Source organism: Ictidomys tridecemlineatus, chromosome 2 (genome assembly GCF_052094955.1).
Source record: "Ictidomys tridecemlineatus isolate mIctTri1 chromosome 2, mIctTri1.hap1, whole genome shotgun sequence".
Taxonomy (NCBI): Eukaryota; Metazoa; Chordata; class Mammalia; order Rodentia; family Sciuridae; genus Ictidomys; species Ictidomys tridecemlineatus.
Genome location: NC_135478.1, coordinates 13032819 through 13052855, shown reverse-complemented (window position 1 = coordinate 13052855; position 20037 = coordinate 13032819). Strand labels below are relative to the sequence as shown.

General features: G+C 53.6%; 1 long non-coding RNA gene and 1 pseudogene across 1 annotated transcript; one reads left to right on the top strand and one right to left on the bottom strand.

The window, feature by feature from the left end:
* Positions 1-5978: 5978 nt before the first annotated feature.
* LOC110598890 (olfactory receptor 2Z1-like) lies at positions 5979-10692 on the bottom strand (annotated as a pseudogene).
* A 7354-nt stretch (positions 10693-18046) lies between these two features.
* On the top strand, positions 18047-18587 carry LOC144369735 (uncharacterized). Its single transcript, XR_013429442.1, has 3 exons — positions 18047-18140; positions 18240-18304; positions 18460-18587. It is a non-coding gene; the product is annotated as an uncharacterized LOC144369735 (long non-coding RNA).
* The last annotated feature ends 1450 nt before the right edge of the window (positions 18588-20037 follow it).

Genomic DNA, 20037 nt, shown 5'->3' with positions numbered 1-20037 from the left:
CCTCCGGAGCTGCTGGGATCACAGGCGTGCACCACCGCACCCAGCCTCTATAACTATTTCTTATCCTTCATTCTATTCTAGAAAAAGCTTTCTCAAGCCTCAGGGCCTTTGCACATGTGGCCCGTCCACTTGGAACACCCCTATCCCTCCTGACAGATGAGCCCAAGCCCTGCTGCGGGTGCATTCCTGCCACCGTGCTGCACCTGCAGGACCCCTGCTCTGGCGCATTCTGACATTCTGACTGTCACCCCCAGCCTGGGGTTTCTCCAGGGCAGGGCCTGGGGCTGAGCTTCCTCTGTGTCCCCCAAAGCCCCCCAGCAGGGCCCTGGAAGGCTCTTTTGGCCACGGGCTCTTGCCCACTTGGGTGGACGGTGCTGTGGCTTGGATGCCGTCTGTCTCCTCCGGACTCAGGTGGGAACGCAATGCCCTCATCAGGCGCTAAGAGGTGGCCCGGCGACCCTGAGAAGCCATTAGGGCTCTGCCTTCGCGGATGGATCAGCCCCTCTGTGACCGATGGGGTGGGGTTCTCTTGAAGGGGGGCTGCTGTAAAGGGCAGTCTGCGAGGTCTCTGGCTCTCCCTGTCCCCCCATGTGTGACACCCTGAGCCACCAGATTTGGTCCTTTGACCGAGGACCAGCGCCATGAGCCCAGGGAAGCCTCTTTCCTTTGTAATTGACCCAGCGCGGGGTGCTGTGTTATCAGTGACAGAAACGGGTGCGAAGTCCCCGGGAGGGCCACGCTGTGGTTCCCATGTGCCCGTCGGTCCTGGGTTCACTCTCATGGACACCCACGTGCTCTGAGCCCCAGGCCGGACGAGGAGCTCCTTACCCCGAATGCGGCTCCCAGTGAGAAAGAGAGATCGGGAGCCCTCGCCCGCACGACTAGGCTGTGGTCACAATGTGACCGAGGCTGCAAGAGGTAGAAGCCAGGTGGGGTGCACATTCCTGTAATCCCAGCAACTGGGGAGGCGGAGGCAGGAGGATCTCAAGTCTGAGGCCAACCTGGGCAACTTAGCCAGCCCCTGTCTTGGGGGGAAAAAAACTGGGGTGGGGGACTGGAGTTCAGTGGTAAAGTGCCCTTTGGGTTCGATCCCCCAGATCAGTCAATCAAAGTAGAAAGGATCGTTGTCTTTTTGATTTCGAAATTATTTCGGGGTCATGAAAACTCGTTTTCTTATGGCGCCTTTTACAGGACTTGCTGCAGAGACCGGCTGTCACTTTTCAGTGTCACCACCTTGGGGCGATTTCTGTTAATTGAGTCAAGCTAATGAAGACTGGGTACCTTCCTCAGGCCGAGTGCACATTCCATTCCATTTATTGGTCATGATCTTGGAGCTATGCTTTGATGCTTTGAAAACGTGAGGTTTAAAACTTTTCCCTGTGTGTCCTGAACGCTTTCTGGGACTTCTGAGAGCCCCCAGGAGCCACCCTGGGGCTCAGGGTGTGCAGTAGGCAGAGGGCGATTTTGGAGCCTGGAGAAACGAGCGTGCGGCTCACGGGGCACTGGCGCCCCCTAGCGCCTTCCCTGGGAAACGCGCCCTGTGAGGGTTGAGGACCAACTTCAGTCTGGGGCTGCAGAAGTCCACCTCTGTGGGCCGCCCAGCTCCAACTAGAAGGCGGTGTCCTTTACCCGTCACAGCCTTCCCTTCCCACCTGCCTCCCCCTTGCCATTCCCTCTTCAATCTTTTATTTCTTTTCTTCTCCTATTTTTTGGGGGCTGCTGGGGATGGAACCCAGGGTCTGGCGCATGCTATGCAAGTTCTCTACCACGGAGCTACATTCCCCGGTCGCATTTAATTTATTTCTAGACCATCCTAAGGTTTGATGGATGCACACTAAAAGCACATATTTAGCATGCACCTCTGATAGGTTCTGACATACTCTCAGAAAACACCTTGATGATGTCACTATCACTTTGATTTTTTTAAGTTGTGAAATATTTCAAACTGGGAGAAGAGTTTCAAGGTACAAATAACTCCTCTCAGGCTCTTCAGTTGCCACCGCCCCCCATTTATTTTCTTGCTCCCTCTCTATATACAGTAGATTTCTTTTTCCTGAGCCATTGGAGGGGAGGATGCAGGGTGACAGCTGGATGAGTCAGCTCAGGTGGCCTGTCTCAGTCCCCTTGTGCTGCTATAACAAAACACCAGAGACTGGGCAATTTATAAAGAACAGAAATTTGTTTCTCACAGTTCTGGAGGCTGGGGAGTCCCAGTTCAGGGTGCCATCGGGTCAATGCCATCTGGCAGTGTCCTTACATGGCAAAAGAAAATTTTCTTGGAAACAGGTCTCCATGTTGCCCCAGGCTGGTCTCAAACTTGTGGACTCCAGTGATCCTCCTGCTCCACCTCCTGCGCTGCTGGGAGGAGGCACACGTGTCATCGCGTCGCAGAGGAGCAGAAGAGTGTGCACCCATCCTCACCAGCCCCTTTCCTAACCGTCCTAATCCACTCCTAAAGACAGAGCCCCCATGACTCAGCCACCTCCCCAGAGCAAAGGTCAAGTCTCAACACGCGCCACCCCACGGCGCTGCCAGGACAAAGCACCACGGACCAGGTGGCTTCAGCCACAGAAATGTATTGTCTTGGAATCTGGAGCCTCCGAGTCCAAAACCAAGGTGTGGGCAGGGCGGGCGTCTGCCAAGGGCTCTCTCTCGGGCTTGTGGGCGGCTGGCTGCCTTCTTGCTGTGTCCTCCCTCGGCCTTTCCCCAGTTTCTGTCTGTCCCTCTCTTCTGAGCACACCAGTCCTACTGGTTTGGGTTCCTCCTTCAAGACCCAATTTAAGTATCTCCGTAAAGGTCCTGTCTCTCAAGACAGTCACATCGGATCTTCAGGCCTCCATTTGTGAATTTTGCAGAAACACAAATGAGGCCGTAGCCATGTCCCTCTGCCCCCAATACTCATCGGCTGGGTATTGAAGACGGGCATTTCTTATTCATTGATTTATTGATAGACAGTGGGGACTGAACCCTGGGGCACTACCATTGAGCTACCACCCCATTGCTCCTTTTTTTCTGAGACAAGTTCTCACTACGTTGCCCAGGCTGGCCTCAAACTCGAAATCCTCCTGCCTCCGCCTCCTGAATCCAAGGGCATTCTCTTATGTAACTGCAGTAAATTTATCAAAGTCAAGAAGTTCAGCAGGACACTGTGTCATTGTCTAATGTGGAGTGCGGATCAGACATCGGTGAGTATTGAAAATGTCCATGATTCACAGCAGGCTTCCCCGCCTCTGGCCTAAGACCCACACCAGGATCAGGTCTACCGAACTGCCACGTCTCTTGTTCACCTGAACCGGTTCCTAGGCTTCCCTTGGTCATCACGTGGAATCTTTTTAAATTCAATTAGATTTTTTAAATTTGAAACCGATGGCACAGTCCCTGGGAACATTTTTACAATGGACCCTACTGGCTTCCCCATCCAGGCCGAACCCGTGTTCGGGGCGGAACACCGACAGGGCTGAAGAACCAGGCCAGCTGTGGAATGGGGCGTCCCCCACTGTGGCTGACCATCAGGCACTTCCTCATCCCAGATCCAATTGTCCCGTATCTCAGGGACCACAGAAGAGGCACCGTGTCCTCCTGGGCACTCATGTCAGGAGGCACAGGACGATCTCTCTCCCCGCCTCCCTGGACCGGGAGTCTCCTGCTCAGACGTCTCTGGGGAGACCCAGGAATTGGGGGGCAGGATGCATGAGGAAGAGCCGGCGAACACTGTTTGGGAAAGTGCTCTTGGGGACAGAGGGCACTGGGACTAGAGAGAACTGCTTCTTTCTGGGGCCCCAGCAGGGACAGATTCTCATTCCGTTGTCACATCTCACTGTTTCTCTGAGTTAATGTCGTCTCAGCTGCCAGCTGATTTCCACTTCATCGCTGTCTCGGTGGGGGCCTGGTGGGGGCCTGGTGGGGGCCTCGTGCAGGGTGACAGGCGGGAGGAAGCCCGTTGACTGCAGCGCTGCTCACGAGAGCCACCGAGGGGTCCGTGGGTGGACGAATGGGTGAAGAACAGACGGCACGCGCACAGCGGAACACTAGTCAGCCAGAAAAACAAGGAGAGCCTGTCCTTTGCAGCAGCAGGATAGACCTGGAGGAACGCAGGTTAATAACCGAGCACATCAAGACAAGCACATGTCCCCGCTCAGGGTGAGGGCTGAGACGGCTGACCTCTAACTCTGGTAGAAGAGAGGGGACGAGGGAGTGGGGACAGATGACAGAGGTGCCCAAATACGGCTGGGCAGGAGGAGTAAGATCTAGCTCTCCGCGGCACAGGAGGGCGACTCCGTTTACAGCCAGGTGTCTAGATTTTAGGAAGAACTAGGGGGGAGGAGCTTGTGGGCTCCTGACACCAAGAAATGACCACCGCTTAGGAGATGGGACTGTCCCTCGCCCTCGTGTGCTCCTAACACGTCGTATATGTGTCCACACACGGGTGCGATTCTTCTGTGTCCATTACAAAGAAAGAAGGGACGAAGGTAGAAGCAGGGACAGATGACTGTGATCGTGTCTGGTGGCATCTCCAGCAGGAGACAGGAGTGACTGTGTGGAGGTGGCTGAGGCTGTGACGGCCATGGTGGCAGTGACAGAGAAAAGCGGGGTCTTGCGGCAGAGTGAGGGCAGACAAGCGAGGGCGGAAGAGTCCAGGTCCTGCTCTTGGCACTCCTGACCAGCAGGGAGTCAGGTGTCCCTGTGGACTTGGCCTGGTGGCCTGGGGACAGACTTCGGTGGTTTCTTGCTGAAGGAGCAAGAGCAGCCATTATGTCGCCCCACGCCGTCTCTAAGCTCTGGGGAATTTTAACTCCTTCCTGCAAAGTCTCTCTACCCTTAGCAGTCCTCCGCCTCGAGCTGGCCACTCTGCCAGGCCCCGGTGTGACAGTGGCCGCGTCTTTGCTTGGCTGGGAAGGGATCAACCTCTGTGAAATAGAAATCATTTAGACTTCTTTGCATCCATTCTCTTCGACAAATTTAAATCAAATGAGGATTTTTAGCTCGTGTGCTTTTCCATTAGAACACAGGCTGCCCAGAAATCCCTATTTCAATAAGAAAGTGGTAACCATAGAGGACAATGGTGAATTGTAGAGTTTTCCTCCAAAGAACAGATTATGGGAGGAGAGGTCACAGGAGAAACCTAAGTGCTGGTTACTGTGCCATCCAGAGGCCTCCACCTTTGCCCAGGATGGAAGCCCGGAGCCCTCACTGCAGAAAGGCATACGAATGAGCCAGGCACAGTGGTGCCTGCCCGTAATACCATGGCTCGGGAGGCTGAGGCAGGAGGATCTCCAATTCAAGGCCAGCCTCAGCAAGAGCAAGGTGCTAAGCCACTCAGTGAGACCCTGTCCCTAAATAAAATACAAAACAGGGCTGGGGAGGTGGCTCAGTGGTCGAGGGCCCCTGAGTTCAATCCCTGGTATAAGAATGGGGTGTGTGGCGGACACTGACAGGTGGCTCCCTGAGTCCATCTTCTGTCCCTAATAGTACAGTACCACAGACTCCTAAGTTAGAAGAGATTTATTTTGGCCCATGATCCCGAGGCTCAAGGTCAAGGGGCCACATCTGGCCATGGCCTTCTTTCTGGCAGAGTTCCAAGGTGGCACAGGGCAGGAGCACATGTGTGTGTGTGTTCTGTGTCTCTCCCTCTTCCTCCAGAGCCACCAGGATCCCATCAGGGGCTCCCTCCTAATGACCTTATCTGTCCTCACCAGTCCCAAGGGCCCCCCTGGAGCACCAGGGCTGGGGTAGGTTCCCGTCCTCTGAATACCGCATGATGGCACTTCAGCTCCCACAATAAAAAATGTCTTCTGTTTAAGACCAAAAAAAAAACAAAAAAGAAACAAAAACCACCCTCTTCCTCCTGTGAGTTATTGGGTGACCATTTTTGCTTCCTATGACCCCCCCCCAATACAACTGAAGTCTGAGAGGGGCCTGCAAACAGAGGACAGGCCTCAGCTACAGGGAGGGTCCCTAGGAGAAGAGGGACCACGAGGTCATCTCCGTGACCTGGAGCCGCCCCTGCCCATGACCTTCACCAAGGCCAGGCGCACCTCCCTGTTCCTCAGGCTGTAGATGAGGGGGTTGAGGGTGGGGGTGACGAGGCTGTAGAAGAGGGACACCACGCTGTCCCGGCGGGGACCGTCCATGAACACCGTGGAAGAGCCCCACCTCGAGGACGTGCGAGGAGCCGGTGGCCAGGGCCTGGAGGGCCACCGCGGAGCGCATGCGCAGGACGCCCCCAGCACTGGCCGTCGGAGGCGCCCAGCAGCGCGAGGGGCAGCAGCAGGACCGGCGCCCGGGACCCAGACAGCGCCCGCTCGTGGGCCGAGGTGTCCGCGCACGAGAGCCTCCGCAGGGCCGGCAGCTCGCAGGCCCCGTGGCCCACGGCGCGAGGCGCCGCAGGGCAGGCGCAGGGCAGGCGCAGGGCAGGCGCAGGGCCACGCGGGTCTGGACGGAGGCCACCAGCGCGCCCGAGAGCCAGGACGTCCCCGCCAGGAGCAGGCAGACCTGTCGCCTCCTGAGCACGGCCTAGTGCCGCGGGTGGCACACAGCCAGGTAGCGGTCATCGGACATGAGGGACAGCAGGACGCCCTCAGAGACGCCCAAGAGCATCAGGAAGAACATCTGAGCTGCGCACCCCGCGGAGGAGATGGAGCTGTCCCCCCGCAGGAAGCCAGCCACCATCTTGGGGACGGTGACCAGCGGAAATCCAGTGTCCAGCAGAGCCAGCTGGCTGAGCAGGAAGTACCTGGGCACGTGGAGCCTGGAATCCGCGTGGATCAGCCAGAGCAGGGTGGTGTTGCCCAGGAGGCCCAGGGCCAACACGGTGACCACGAGGGACAGGAGGACCAGGTGTGGCCCAGTGTGGCTGAAGAGTCCCCCCAGAATGAAATCCGAGGTCACCGACTGATGGGATGCCCCCAGCCGCCAGGAGGCTTCATCCACCTGCAGAAAGAGCAGCGCATTTGACAAGGGTCTGCGGGGGGTGGGGGCGGTTTTGTCTTTCAGGTCAGCTGCGGTTGTTGGGTAGCGGCTTCCTGGAGGCTCATGGGAGAGGTATTGAGCAGAAGGAGAAGGGCTGCCGCGGGCTGGGGGCGTTCCGTTGTGAGTAGGCCTGGAGTTTTAGTGCACAGCACGGGTGATGGCGGAGGGTTGATCAAATTTACTGTGACAGTCGTTACACAGTGTGTATGTGAGTCACAGCATGAAGCTGCACACCTAGAAGATCTGCAAGCCCCTCCTTCCTTCCTTCCTTCCCTCCTTCCTTCCTTCCTTCCCTCCCTCCCTCCCTCCCTCCTTCCTTCCTTCCTTCCTTCCTTCCTTCCTTCCTTCCTTCCTTCCTTCCTTCCTTCCGAACCCAGGGGTGCTTCACCACTGAGCCACGTTCCCAGCCCTTTTTATATTTTATTTAGAGACAGGGTCTTGCTAAGGTGCTTACGGCCTCACTGAGTTGCCCAGGCTGGCCTCAAACTTGCCATCCTCTTGCCTCACCCTCCTGGGTCTCTGGGATTACAGGTGCGTGCCCCTGCACCCAGCAAGCTTTTTCTTTTGCTCGCTAAATATATATATTTTTAAAAATAATGAAATCTAAAATGGCATGTGAGCTTCGTGATTGAAGCAATATCTGATTTATTCACTCCTTGAATGATGCAGGGACTGGAAATGGGAAGGGCCTCTGGAGCTGCCCTCAAGGACTCAGAGTTTGGTGGAGGTGCCGGTGGGTGGGCAAGTCACCTCAGGACAGTGAGCAGAGAGGACGAGCTCTGCTTTGCCTGGTGGGGAGGGGAGATGAGGAAGAGGCACGGAGTCGGGCTGGGTTTCTCCTGCTGCGCGCACAACGCAGGTCACTGTGCACACACACCGCGTGAAGGGGGCAGCTGCGGACACCACTCGGGCATCGGCTCCTCCACTTCTGTCCTGCTGTGTCCTCTCTGACAAGCACAGGGCTCCGTCCCCAAGACTGTCCCCTCCGCTTCCCCTGCCAATCCCAAGCCCCAGTTTCCTCTGTGCTTCTGAGGGACATCAGGGTTCCCACTGCTCCCTCCCGGGGTTCCCTTGATCTGCCAGAGCAGATCACAGCACCACGGGAACACCACGTCACCCGTTTCTTATAAAGGACATTTCAACGGATTCAAGTACGCAGCCAGAGGAAGAGGGGGGTGCAGACGGTGAGGTCCCCAAAACAAGTGCTTCTCTCTGCATGGAGTGGGGGCGCCCCGCCTGGCTCCGCGGGTTCAGCCTTCCGGAAGCTCTGGGAACCCTGTGTTTGGGGGGTTCTAAGGAAACGTCATTGACAGGTGCCACTGAAGCACAGGCAGACATGATGGGGACGAAAAGGACAGATGGGAAGCCAACCCAGCAGGGGGGACCCCGGGGCCAGCCATCCAGATGCTCCTCGCCCCTCCAGGGCCACCTCTTCCTCCCGGGTGTGGGGCAGGGCCCTTTCAGGATGTTCAATCCAAGGAAACCAGAGAATTCTTTAGGACCAGCTCCCAGACAGACAGGGAGGGGGACCGGACCCCTCTGACCTGCCTCGGAGAAGAGAAATCTAGTGTCACGGCAGCCGTGGGAGGGAGCTGTAGGTCAGGAGCCATGGATGGAAGAAAGCCCCAATACACCTGTGGATAGTAGAGCGTCCAGGGAGAACCTGAGTGTGCGATCGGTGCTGGGCAGTTGTGTGCGCATTGTCACAGAGTTAGGGGACTACGCCCAGAGCTCAGAGCGGGATCCCAGCGCCACCTCAGCCACGTCCTGGCCTACGGCTGGGGCCAGTTCTCTGACCTCTGTGGGACTCCAGCTGGCCACCAGCCTGTGGGGAGAAGTGACCCTTCCTGACGGCAGCTGGGGATTAAGGGAACCCAGGAGCCCAGCGCTACAGCCGCCATGGAGCAGGGACTTGGTGGAGACTGTCATTCACATCCTGAAGGGGACTCAAGGGGGCTGAGGCTGGGGTGCAGCTCACTGGCAGAGCCCTTGCCTGGTGTGTGCAAGGCCCTGGGTTCCATCACTAGCATCCCCCGGCACTGCAGAAAGGAGGGAAAGAAAGAGGAGGAAGAGGAGGAGGAGGAAGAGGAAGAGGAGGAAGAGGAAGAGGAGGTTGAATAATTTTTAAATCCGTTCCTGGCCCATCGCACACTGTTGGTGTGAAGAGCAGGGCGTGCTACTGGCACTGACGGATGGAGTGATTTCTTGTTGTCGTGGTAACCGGTCACCCTGCTCAGCATCAGGGCCCAGGACAGTCCCCATCACAAAGAATAAACTGATCCCAAAGTCCATCGTCCTTCTGCTGACCATCTCTGACCTCGGGTGGGGTCTCTGGGACCGTCGGGGGTCCAGAGTCCCAGCAGCTCAGCAGAGAGCTCACTGCTTCCCATCCTGCGCAAGCCTGGAGGTTTTGCTGTGAAACTGCATTTTCAGCTCCATTTTCTAGGAAATGTTAATAAACGTCAGTTCCCGCTTGCTCCCGGGAGAGTCCCGCTGTGTGCCCATCTCTGCCGACAGAAGAGTCTTTGATCTTGTCCTTTGGGACCAACTCATAGCCTAACGGTCCCCGAGGGCCGTGTCAAAGGACGTTCCAGTGGGTGACGTATCTGGTCCTGTCTTCACACACGGACCCTCCGCCCTGTCTAAAGGGAAGGGCAGGGCGCTGCGTCCTGCCGCACACCAGGCGCCAGCTAAGGCCAGCAGAGCTGACACGACTGTCCCTTGAAACACGTCTCGACCCCCACACTGCTGACATGTGGGCTGGGTGATCCCATGTATTTTACCGGCATTTTCCCGCTTAATTCCCGGGAGTAGGGGTTACTATCTGCATCTTCGGGGTGAGAGGACAGAGATTCCGAGAAGTACAGTCATCCATCCTGGATGTCCCCACCCCATCAAATTTGTGTCCACTTGGCGCCTCAAAATCTGACCTCAGGGCTGGGGGTGGAACTCAGTGGTGGAGCGCTGGCCTGGCCCGCATGAGGCCCTGGGTTCCATCCTCAGCACCAATAAACATAAATAAATAAAATAAGGGTACAGTGTCCATCTTCAATTAAAAAAAATATATATATATATTTTTTTTAAATCTGACTTTGTTAGGAAACAGTCTTTGAGCTGTGATTAGCTGGGATCTCAAGATGAATTCATCCTGGATTCTGGGGGTACCCTAAATCCAGTGACTTATGTCCTCCCATGAAGAGGAGGGGACACAGAGAAAGAACAGGGACCTGTGTAAAGACAGAGTCAAAGATGGGGACAATATGTGTGGCCAGGAACCCTTCGAGCCACCAGCATCTGGGAGAGCAGGGAGCACTGGCCCTGAGAGGCCCAGGAGGGAACCCACCAGCCGGTGCCGTGACGTAGGACTTCCGGCTTCCAGAACCGTGACACAGGCCACTCCTGCTGTCCCAAGCCCCCGCCCCACTGTGGTGCTCTGCAGTGGCCCTGCCAGGACAATAACGCAGCAGCCGAGGTCACCTGGCAAGTGGTGGTGGAGTCCATCTCTAGACCACAGCCCACATGGCTCCTGCTTGTCCCTTCACGTCACCACTTTCTGCCACCAGCTCTGTGATGGATCCTCCAGGACCCAAGTGCGTCCTTGGCTCTCCTGCCGGTCACCTGTACTTCCTGTCCTGGGGCAGAAGCCACCTCCCCAGTCTGGGGTTCTCGGTGCCCTTGGCTGTCCCACCCTGGCGCTCCCGAGCACTTACCTGGCTCTGGCATGGCGGGCCTTCGGGCTGCTGGCCGCGCTGACCCCTCCACACCCTCGGCCTCTGTCTGGAGGCGATGCCCAGCAGGTGAGGCCGGTCTCCTGCAGGAAGCCTGCTCAGCGCTCCTGCCTCCGGGCGCTGGGCCTCCTGCCTTTGAAGACCGTCTGGGGTCTCCTCGGTGCCTTCTCAGTGACGGGTCCATCTGTGCTCCCCGGACCTCATTTCTCCTTCCAGAGTTTTGGGGGACTCCCTTTATTCACGATGGATCTATAAACCAGCACGTTGTCCCCCATGAGCCTGGGGCCTCCTGCCAGCGGCTTCCCCCACAGGACCCTGTCTCCTCCTGTTAGTTACGCCCACACATTTTCCCTTCAGGACATTTAGGGACAGGGACTCCCTCCCCAGCCAGCCAGGCAGGGCTGGACGGAGGCAGCTTTGGGTCCAGGCTGAACCCTGTGGCTGACCTCCTGGTTCTAAATCAAATGGTTCCTTAGGATGAAGCGCAGCCGGGCTTCCCGAGGGGCCTGTGACAGCCCACCCTGGTCGTGTTTTCAGGCCCCTGGCCACCAAACACAGGGGACGGGGGCCCACAGAAGCATTTCCATTTCTTTCAAATCCAGATGAAGAAAGTTGAAGCTATCTATCCAAGTCGGAGTAGAAATGTCTTTAAACAAATAGACATCCACAAAATGTCACTGTAAGTAGTTTTGCATTGGAGGACAAACAACAGTGACAGGTGACTCCTGTTGGGATCGACAGAGGCCAAAGTGCCCCCCCACCCCACCCCATGCATGCAAGTCACCCTGGAGCCTGGCCTCAGCCTCGTGGCTAGTTTTGTAATAAAAAGAGAGCCATTTGGCCGTCACCCCCGGCCACCCAACTCCAGATGAGTGACAAGCCCTCTGTAAGCATTTGCCAAATGAGTAAAGTCTCTGAGGGGATGTGGCTAAGGTGACAAGGGACTGGCAGGAACTTCCCTGTGACTGAGTCCAAGTCCCTTGTTCTGTGTCCTCTGTTCTGTCAGAGCAACCGACTTTGGCTCCTTGGTCCTGTCTCTCCAAGGTTCACTGTTTTTATCTCTGAAAACTGCTTCAGAGTGTCATTATTTTACTGTCCCCAAAAGGGGAGATGAAGCTGTCCCTGGTCTCAGCTCCGGACAACGGTCAGGAGCTCTGATCACACCCGGAGCCCGGCAGCAGGCCCTGGAGTCCCTGGCCCTCGCTCCCCCTTTTCAGGGTCTGAGGGAGGCCCCGCTGCACCCCGCGTGCACCTGGTCTCCCCGCATCCCGGGTGTCCTCAGGCTGAACCTCCTTGGAAACCAGCCCCTCTGATAAAGGAATCCTTGGCCCACGGAGTCACCGGAAAACCTCTCTGAGGACAGAGTCCCCGAGGGACAGGGTTTCTTAAAATCTCGGGCAGCTGCTCATTATCTCCTTTTTTCTTTTGTCAGAGAGAAAATGAAAAGCCCTGGGAGTTGGATCCCCGAGGCTGGAATCATCCCTGGAAGATGGTGGAAAGCCATCTTCAACTTTCAGAAATATTATTTCCTCCAGCTGCGGGTGAGGCTCGGTGGAACAGCCCTTGCTCGCACGCACCTTGGGCACGGGAATACAGGGAAAAAAATGTGATTTCTGGTCTTCAGAGGATCTCTGCTGAAGGAAATAATGGAGCATGATGTTGGAGATTCAGCCAGGAACCAGCCAGCTTCTCGGGTCTCCATATTCTCTGTGGTGCTCTACGAACTCACAATCCCAAGAAAAAATAAATGCTGCAGGTACTGATGCCCATGAGGACCTCGGCAAAGTCACTGGGAAAATGGGAAAGGCAATAGTGGGCATGTGGTAATGTGGCCAAAATCAGGGGACAAAATGGTATAGGCACCAGGGTATTGAACCAGGATGCAGAACTAACTGAGAGTCGTAAGTCATAAGAGTCCTAACATAAGAGTCGTAAGTCATTGGAGGCAAGACCAGTGACCCCAAATAAGTCAGGAGAATGAATAGCTGTTCATCCCTGCTAGAACCATTGCAAAAGATTTCCTGGTGAGTGGTGCACATACACAACGGAATATTACTCAGTCATAAAGAAGAATGAAATCATGGCATTTGCCAGTAAATGGATGGAACTGGAAGCTATCATGCTAAGTGAATAAGCCAATTCCAAAAAAAAAAAAAAAAAAAAAACAAAAACCAAAGGCCAACTGTTCTCTCTGATATGCCCGGGTTCAATCCTCAGCACCACATACCAACAAAGATGTTGTGTCTGCCGAAAACTGAAAAATAAATATTAAAACTCTCTCTCTCTCTCTCTCAAAAAAAAAAAAAAAGGTCCACTAACAACTAAAAAAAAAAAAAAAGATTTTCTGGTGATACCATGTGTGTATCTGATGTGAACTGCTCTTTTCTGGATGACAGATGGCATTTGGGGACCATGATAGAGGTGAAGAGATGCGCACGAAGGAGACTTAGGAGAAGATGAAGCCTGAGTTCGGAGGTGGAGGCCAGAGACGAGGAGAAGCAGGCCTCGCCCTGAGAAGCAAGTTGATTGCAAAGACAGGCGTCGGCAGGGATCCCAGGCTGGCTTTCCGGGAGTCACAGAGGGATGATTCCCTGTAACTGGTCCTGTGGCTTTGCCCTCGCCTCACCAGAGAGACTGCTGGGAGTCACATACCACGGAGGACCCTAACCGGCCTCTTCTTACTGGAAGGATGATCCAAATTGTGATTCCTGAAGCGTGACCTGTGTTTACAGAGAGCAAACCCTAGTGCTCAAGGGGAGGCTGGAGAATGTGGAGATGCTCCCCAAGTCCAGGTGTGAACTGGAGAGTCCCTCTCCTTTGAGATACCACACCTTGGCAAGGCTCAGACAGGTGGGAGAGTGGGCGCCTCGACCGGTAAATGGACACCTGAGTGGCAAACGGGAGAGGGATGAGATGATCCACGAGCAACTGGTCTCCTTGTGCGATGGTGTCCGCCCAGGAACAGGTGAGAAGCAGGGATTCTCTGACGGGGTGAGGGGACTGTAGAGGTTGGATGAAATATAAAAACAAATTTGCAAAAAGGCAATAGCATCCAACAAGTCCATATGTCAATACTTGAGAGTGTTAAGAAGATGTATGTACCCCGGGCCAAGCTGATGCATAAAAATGGAGACTGTGAGGGTTTAGATGTGGTGTCCCCCAAAAGCTCATGCGTGAGGCAACACAAGAAGGTGCAGAGGAGAAGCGATTAGGTTGTGAGACTCTTAACCCAATCCCTGAGCTTCCTATACAAGTCCTGTACCACTGAGCTATTCCCTGCGCACTGTTTCTTTTTCTTTTTTAAATAATACTTGGAAAAGTAGTTCAAATTCTAATATTAACATGTAGAGCTCTGTAAATGTTTGTTTTCCTCTCATGGGTTTATTGAGTATTTTAAAAATAAATGATATTTAATATTTTACGAAAGTGTTTTATATTTAATTACTTTTCCTATGAAACCGATGTTGGTATCTTTTTCTCTAAAGGGCTCATTATTCCAAAAGAATTTAATGAAATTTTTTTTTTTACGTGTCTTACGACTTTAAATACTAGTAGCTTCCCAATTAGCTGAATTTATTTACACAGTTGGGTTTATTTCTGGATTGTTTTCGGTTCCATTTATTTCTGAGGTCATAAATAAGCACCAAGAAGTCTTTGTTATTATATTTGATGAAGTTATTATTATATTGGATTAAAAATATATTTGATGAAGTTGGTCTTGTCTCATGGCTTTAATAATTTCTTCTGGAGTCTTTAAGTTTTGCACTTGAACTCCATGATCAGGTGGGCTCGTCTGAAGAAATGCTCTTGAAATATTGTTACTTCTTGAGGTGGGTCTCATTGTGTGGCCCAGGTTGGCCCCGAACTCTTGGGTTCACGTGCTCTTCCGGCCTCAGCCCAAAGTCCAAGTGTGAGCTGGTGAACTAGAGTCACCCACGAGTAGTGCAGCTCTAGTAGTGCAGCTGTAGCGCACCTGGTGAACATGTTAATTCGTTCATTTTCTTTTGAAACTCGGGTGACAAGGGTGGAGTTAACCATGCTCCTCTGTTCCTGACTGATCCCATCATTTTTCCACACATTACTTACTCATTCCCAATTCTCTTCTTCCAACTCTCCACCCATATGATTCTAGAGAGGCTAGCCTGATCCTTTAATTTGCCAAATTTGTTACTGGGGTGGATGTATGTTAATAATCACAAATATGTTGCTGTTTCACAGTTCTCATGCTGATTCTTATCTTTTTCATGATTCGCTGTTAAGCCACGGTTTAAGGACATTCAGCCAGCTGCAGGGAACCATCAAGCCGCGTTTCCCTCTGCAATTCCCTAGTGCTGGACACCCGGGCTGCTCTAGGGCAGGGAGCATGTCTCCGTCTGCCTGTCTGACGGTCTCTCCAGGATCTAGAGCTGGGAGGTCTGCAGGGTTGTAAACCCACCTCATCGCTCCTTGGCCACACACTGGCAGCCCACACCCCACCCTCAGCACAGATCCCTCCACCCCCCACACCTCAGCTGACCCTAAACACTCCTGGCCTTGTTGATTCTTGCCTGAGATAGATGTGAAGTGTCATCTCACTGTTAAAACTTTCCATTTCTCTAATAAACCATGACTCTGGGCCTCTCTTCTTCAATCTCTTGTGTTTATAAGTTTATCTGAATACATAAGATCCTCTGGGAAACCTCTGGGAATTCCTAGGTTAACTCCCTTGTCTACTTGTCTCTCGGGTCGCCTGCCATTTCACGTGTTAATTGGCAGGAATTCCTTGGATAGTCAAAATATTGTTCTAGATCAATATGTTGATTGTAGACATTTTCACCGAATCATCTGAATGTGAATTTGGTCTAGGATTGCGGTTTTTTGTCTTCCAGTTTATAATTTGGAGCTTTTACGAATTCCTGTTGCTAAGTCACAAAAATGCAATGTTACCTTCTTGGAACTTTATCAGGCTAGGAAGGGGAGTAGAAAGAGTTGAAAAGCAGGTACAAAGTCACAGTGAGAGGGAACTTCCAATCCCGTGTTCTCCTGCGACTACCAATTGCGGTTGACAATAGCAGGCTGTTTACTTCACAAGAGCTAGGAGATGGGGATGTGGCTCAAGCGGTAGCGCGCTCGCCTGGCATGCGTGCGGCCCGGGTTCGATCCTCAGCACCACATACCAACAAAGATGTTGTGTCTGCCGAGAACTAAAAAATAAATATTGAAAATTCTCTCTCTCTCTCTCTCACTCTCTCTTTAAAAAAAAAAAAAGAGCTAGGAGAGAGGACTTTGAATAATTTCACTGCAAAGAAATGCTAAAGGTCAGCAGCCATGGGAACACTGATTAACTTTACAGTTCCACCTCTCACAGGGAGAGAGACTTGCTCTCTGCACGCAGTGGACAAGGATTTGGTTCTTTGGGTTCACATCACGGGGTCTGTGGAACCTCCTTCATCAGATGCTAAATTTCACCTATTCTTGAGTCTGACTTGACGCTCTGCTTAATGGGTCTGTTTTCCTATTCTTGCTGCAGTGCTGCAGTTTTAAAATTTCTCATTTCATTTCATTACTATGCTTTATATATATTTAAAACTTTTTGTTTATTTATTTTTCACTTTTCAGTGGACACAATATTTTTATTTTATTTTATGTGGTGCAGAGGATCGAACCCAGTGCCCCGCGCATGCCAGGCGAGTGCATTACTGCTTGAGCCATATCCCCAGCCCTCATTACTATGCTTTTGTAACAGGTTTTCCTATCTGCCACATTGAGTTCTCCATTTTTATTCTTCTACACACACACACACACACACACACACACACACACACATATTTAAACTGAGGACTGAACCGAGGGGCACTTAACATTGAGCCATATTCCCAGCCCTTTGAGATTTTTATTTTGAGACAGGGTCTTGTTAAATTGCTTAGGGCTTAGGGCCTCTCTAAGTTGCTGAGGCTGGACTCAAACTTGGGATCCTCCTTTTCTCTTGAGATCCTCAGCCTCCCAAGCAGCTGGGATTAAAAGCACGCACCACCATGCCCAGTAGTTACTTTTATATTAAATTAGTGCTTGACCAACTTGAACTCTTCCAATTAGAATTAGATGATCAATTCTTGAAAAAAAATTCGGGTAGATTTTTTATTGGATTGTATTGAATATATTGATTAATTTAGAAAAACATGATACTTTATAGTATTGTCATTCCACCCTAGAGTGTTGAGTGGATCTTATTTATTCAAATAAACTTATAAGCATAAGATTTTCAGCTTTTGTTAGCTCATTATACATGTTTTAAAATTTTTTATGTAAATGTATCAGCACTTCTACACCCTTTGAATGTTGTGTTTTGCTGATAAATGCTTCTAAATATACCAGATCAAGTTTTTGTGACTTTGATGTTCTAATGTTTAGACCTTTGATCTATCTGGGATTAGGACAGAGGGTCAGAGGGCAGCAGCAAGAGGGTCTCATGGGGCGGCAGTGAGGCTGGGGGAGTCTTTCTGTTTGCTCCCTGGATAACTGTTTGGGGGCGGTTCCTTAGGGCCATCCCAGCCCAGTTGCCCTTCCTGACCACGTGCGTCAAGAAGAGTCTTCAGGCTGGGCATGTAGTATAGTGGCACCCCTCTGCCACAGAAAACCTTAACTCAGCTTCTCCAGAAATCTTCACTATAACTGATTTTAGGACTATCAGCAAAAGAATCTCTGCAAAAGAGTTCAACGTAGTTAAACTTTCTATTTGCCTGTTGCTCTATTTTACTTGGCCACTGGCCTGGGAGAGATCAGCCACTTCAGGTGCTGAACACCCCTTTATTGGTTTTTCACAAACATTTATCCAGTATAATAATGTGTAGAAGTGTGTTTGCAAATGCAAAATGTGATTAAAACTAAAAAAAAAAAAAAAAAGACTGATCCTTTAACAAGGCCCCTGGCCTTGACCGGGCTTCACCGAGATGTCTACATTCCTAAGATAGAGAAGTTACCAGTTGGGCTCCATGGTAACAGCTGGGAGGGGGAGGGAAGAAAGGGAAGAAGCTCTCCCCTCTCAGGTGTTGTCCTTGAAGAGTTAACTTGCCCAGAACAGTGCAAGGAAAAGCTGCTTTTCTGTGAACTTCTGCAGACTGTGAACTTCGGAGCCCCTCCTCTCACATGCTGGGAATAATGTTCTGAAACTGCCTGAATTTGGGGTACAGGGGGATTGATTGATTACAGCGAAAGCTGTGCCCTCTGAACCTGGTATAGCTAAATAAACCTGATTCCTATTCCTATTTCCATCTTGCCTCTTTGTCCCCGGCAACAATAGCTCAGCTGGGAGCGTGCTTGCCTCCCATGCACAAAGCCCTGGGTTCCATCCCCAGCACCACCCCCCAAGAAAGGAGAGTCTGCGCTTGCACCCCCCAGTCACAATCATCTCCCGCTGCTGTACCCAGGACGTTGCCCTCCCCGACGGCCGGGTCATCCCCAAAGGTGCCCACAACAGCAGGGGGAGGAGGAGGCTCCTGGGCACAGTGGTGGTCTCATGGGGCAGCACAGACCTCATCCTGATTGTCCCCTCTTCCCCTACAGGGAACGTCTGTGCCATCAGCATCTTTGGGATCCATCACAATCCGTCGGTCTGGCCAGACCCTGAGGTGCTGCTCCCCCTCCCCATTCCTGGGGCCTGGTGATGGGGCGCGGACCTGACCTGGGACACCAGCCTCTGTCCCTCTACTGCACTTTCCCCCGGGGTGGCTGGTGTGCCTGCCGAGAGACCCCTCCCAGCAGCCCTCTCTTGCCCTGTCCCCAGGTCTATGACCCCTCGCGCTTCGACCCAGAAAACCCCCAGAAGAGGTCACCTCTGGCTTTTATTCCCTTCTCGGCGGGGCCCAGGTGAGGGCAGCGGGCATGGAGGCGGGATGGGGAGGGTGTGCAGAGGGGCCTCGTCCCAACGCCCCCTGCCTGATTGTGGGGCGCGTGCGTCACGGGCTCGAGGTTTGGAACGGGATCCCAGGAAAGGGGTGTGTGTGGCAGAGTCCCCTCCCTGCTGCTGGTGCGAGCTGGGGCAGGAGTCTGGGCCAGGCCCCGGGACATGGGGACGCCCGCAGAGGTCCAGGCGCGTCAGCGCCCCTCGCTGCTCCTCAGCCCGATCAGGGTCGGAGGGGGGATCCCGGGTCAGGTTGCGTGGGGATGGCCCTGGATGGGGGTCCCCGACACAGTGAGAGTCCCCTCCCCGCCCGCAGGAACTGCACGGGGCAGACGTTCGCCCTGAGCGAGATGAAGGTGGGGCTGGCGCTGACGCCGCTGTGCATCCTTGTCCTGTCCGGGGACACGGGGGACACCGAGCCGCGCAGGAAGCCCGGGCTGATCTGCGCGCAGGGGACGGGCTCTGGCCGCAGGTGAAGCCGCTGAGCGCAGTGACCCGCCGGGGTCTGACCTGGGACCCACCTGGCCCCACCCTCCTACCTTTGCAGGTCCCCAGGAATAAACCATTGTCGCTGGCGCTGGAGGCTCAGGGGGACAGCGGGGGGCGCGGGGCGGGGGACAGCGGGGACCAGGGGCTGCCTGTGAGTGGCGAGGCGGGGCGGGGTCCTGGAATCCGAGATGGTGGACTGTCCCAGAGCCCAGGCTGGAAGTGTATTCTGCGGCCACGGCTCATGCGGAGGGGCTGAGCGGGAAAGGACCAGGGTTCAGGACGAATTTAAGGGGCAAGACTGAAGCTTTATGGAGCCCCTAAAAGTAGATCCTTCCTCTGGGGTGCCCCGGCCCCCAATACAGAGGTCCTTGGCCAGCTTCTCTCTTTCAGGGGGATGGATATTCGTGGGTGGTGGATATTCACGGGATTCTCCCAGGATTCGGGAAACGCACTCGGTTCCATTCGCTGGTGGTTGCGCAGCTCAGGGCTGCGTGGGTGCAGACGGCGGCCGCCTTAGTGAGCCCAAAAGCACCCCTGAGGGCAGAAGCGTCACACGGGTCGCAGGACACACGGCTACATCCGCAGGGACAGTGGCCCTGGGCAGGTGGAATGCCATTTTCCAGTCTGTAGGGGACCTCTGTGGGAGGCAGAGCAGCTGCTTCCTGTCCCCATCTCAGCCCCATCGCAACCCCCTCTTCTGCCTTCAGGAAGACCCCCTCTCCCTCTTCTGGGCTCCAGGCGCCCAGCCCTCACTGTGTGCAGGGTGCCCCGCAGGAGGAGGGCTCATCCCTCTCCCCCTTTCCCCTTTAACTCCAGGTTCCTCCTTCATTACCATCCCAGACATTGGAAGTTCTTTTGTGACAAAAATCACCCTCAAGAGCATGAGACACAAAGCCAAACTGCTTGGGCTCAAGTCTGAGCTCTGCTGCGTGACTTGGGCAAGTTGATTCCCCTCTCTGTGCTTCAACCATG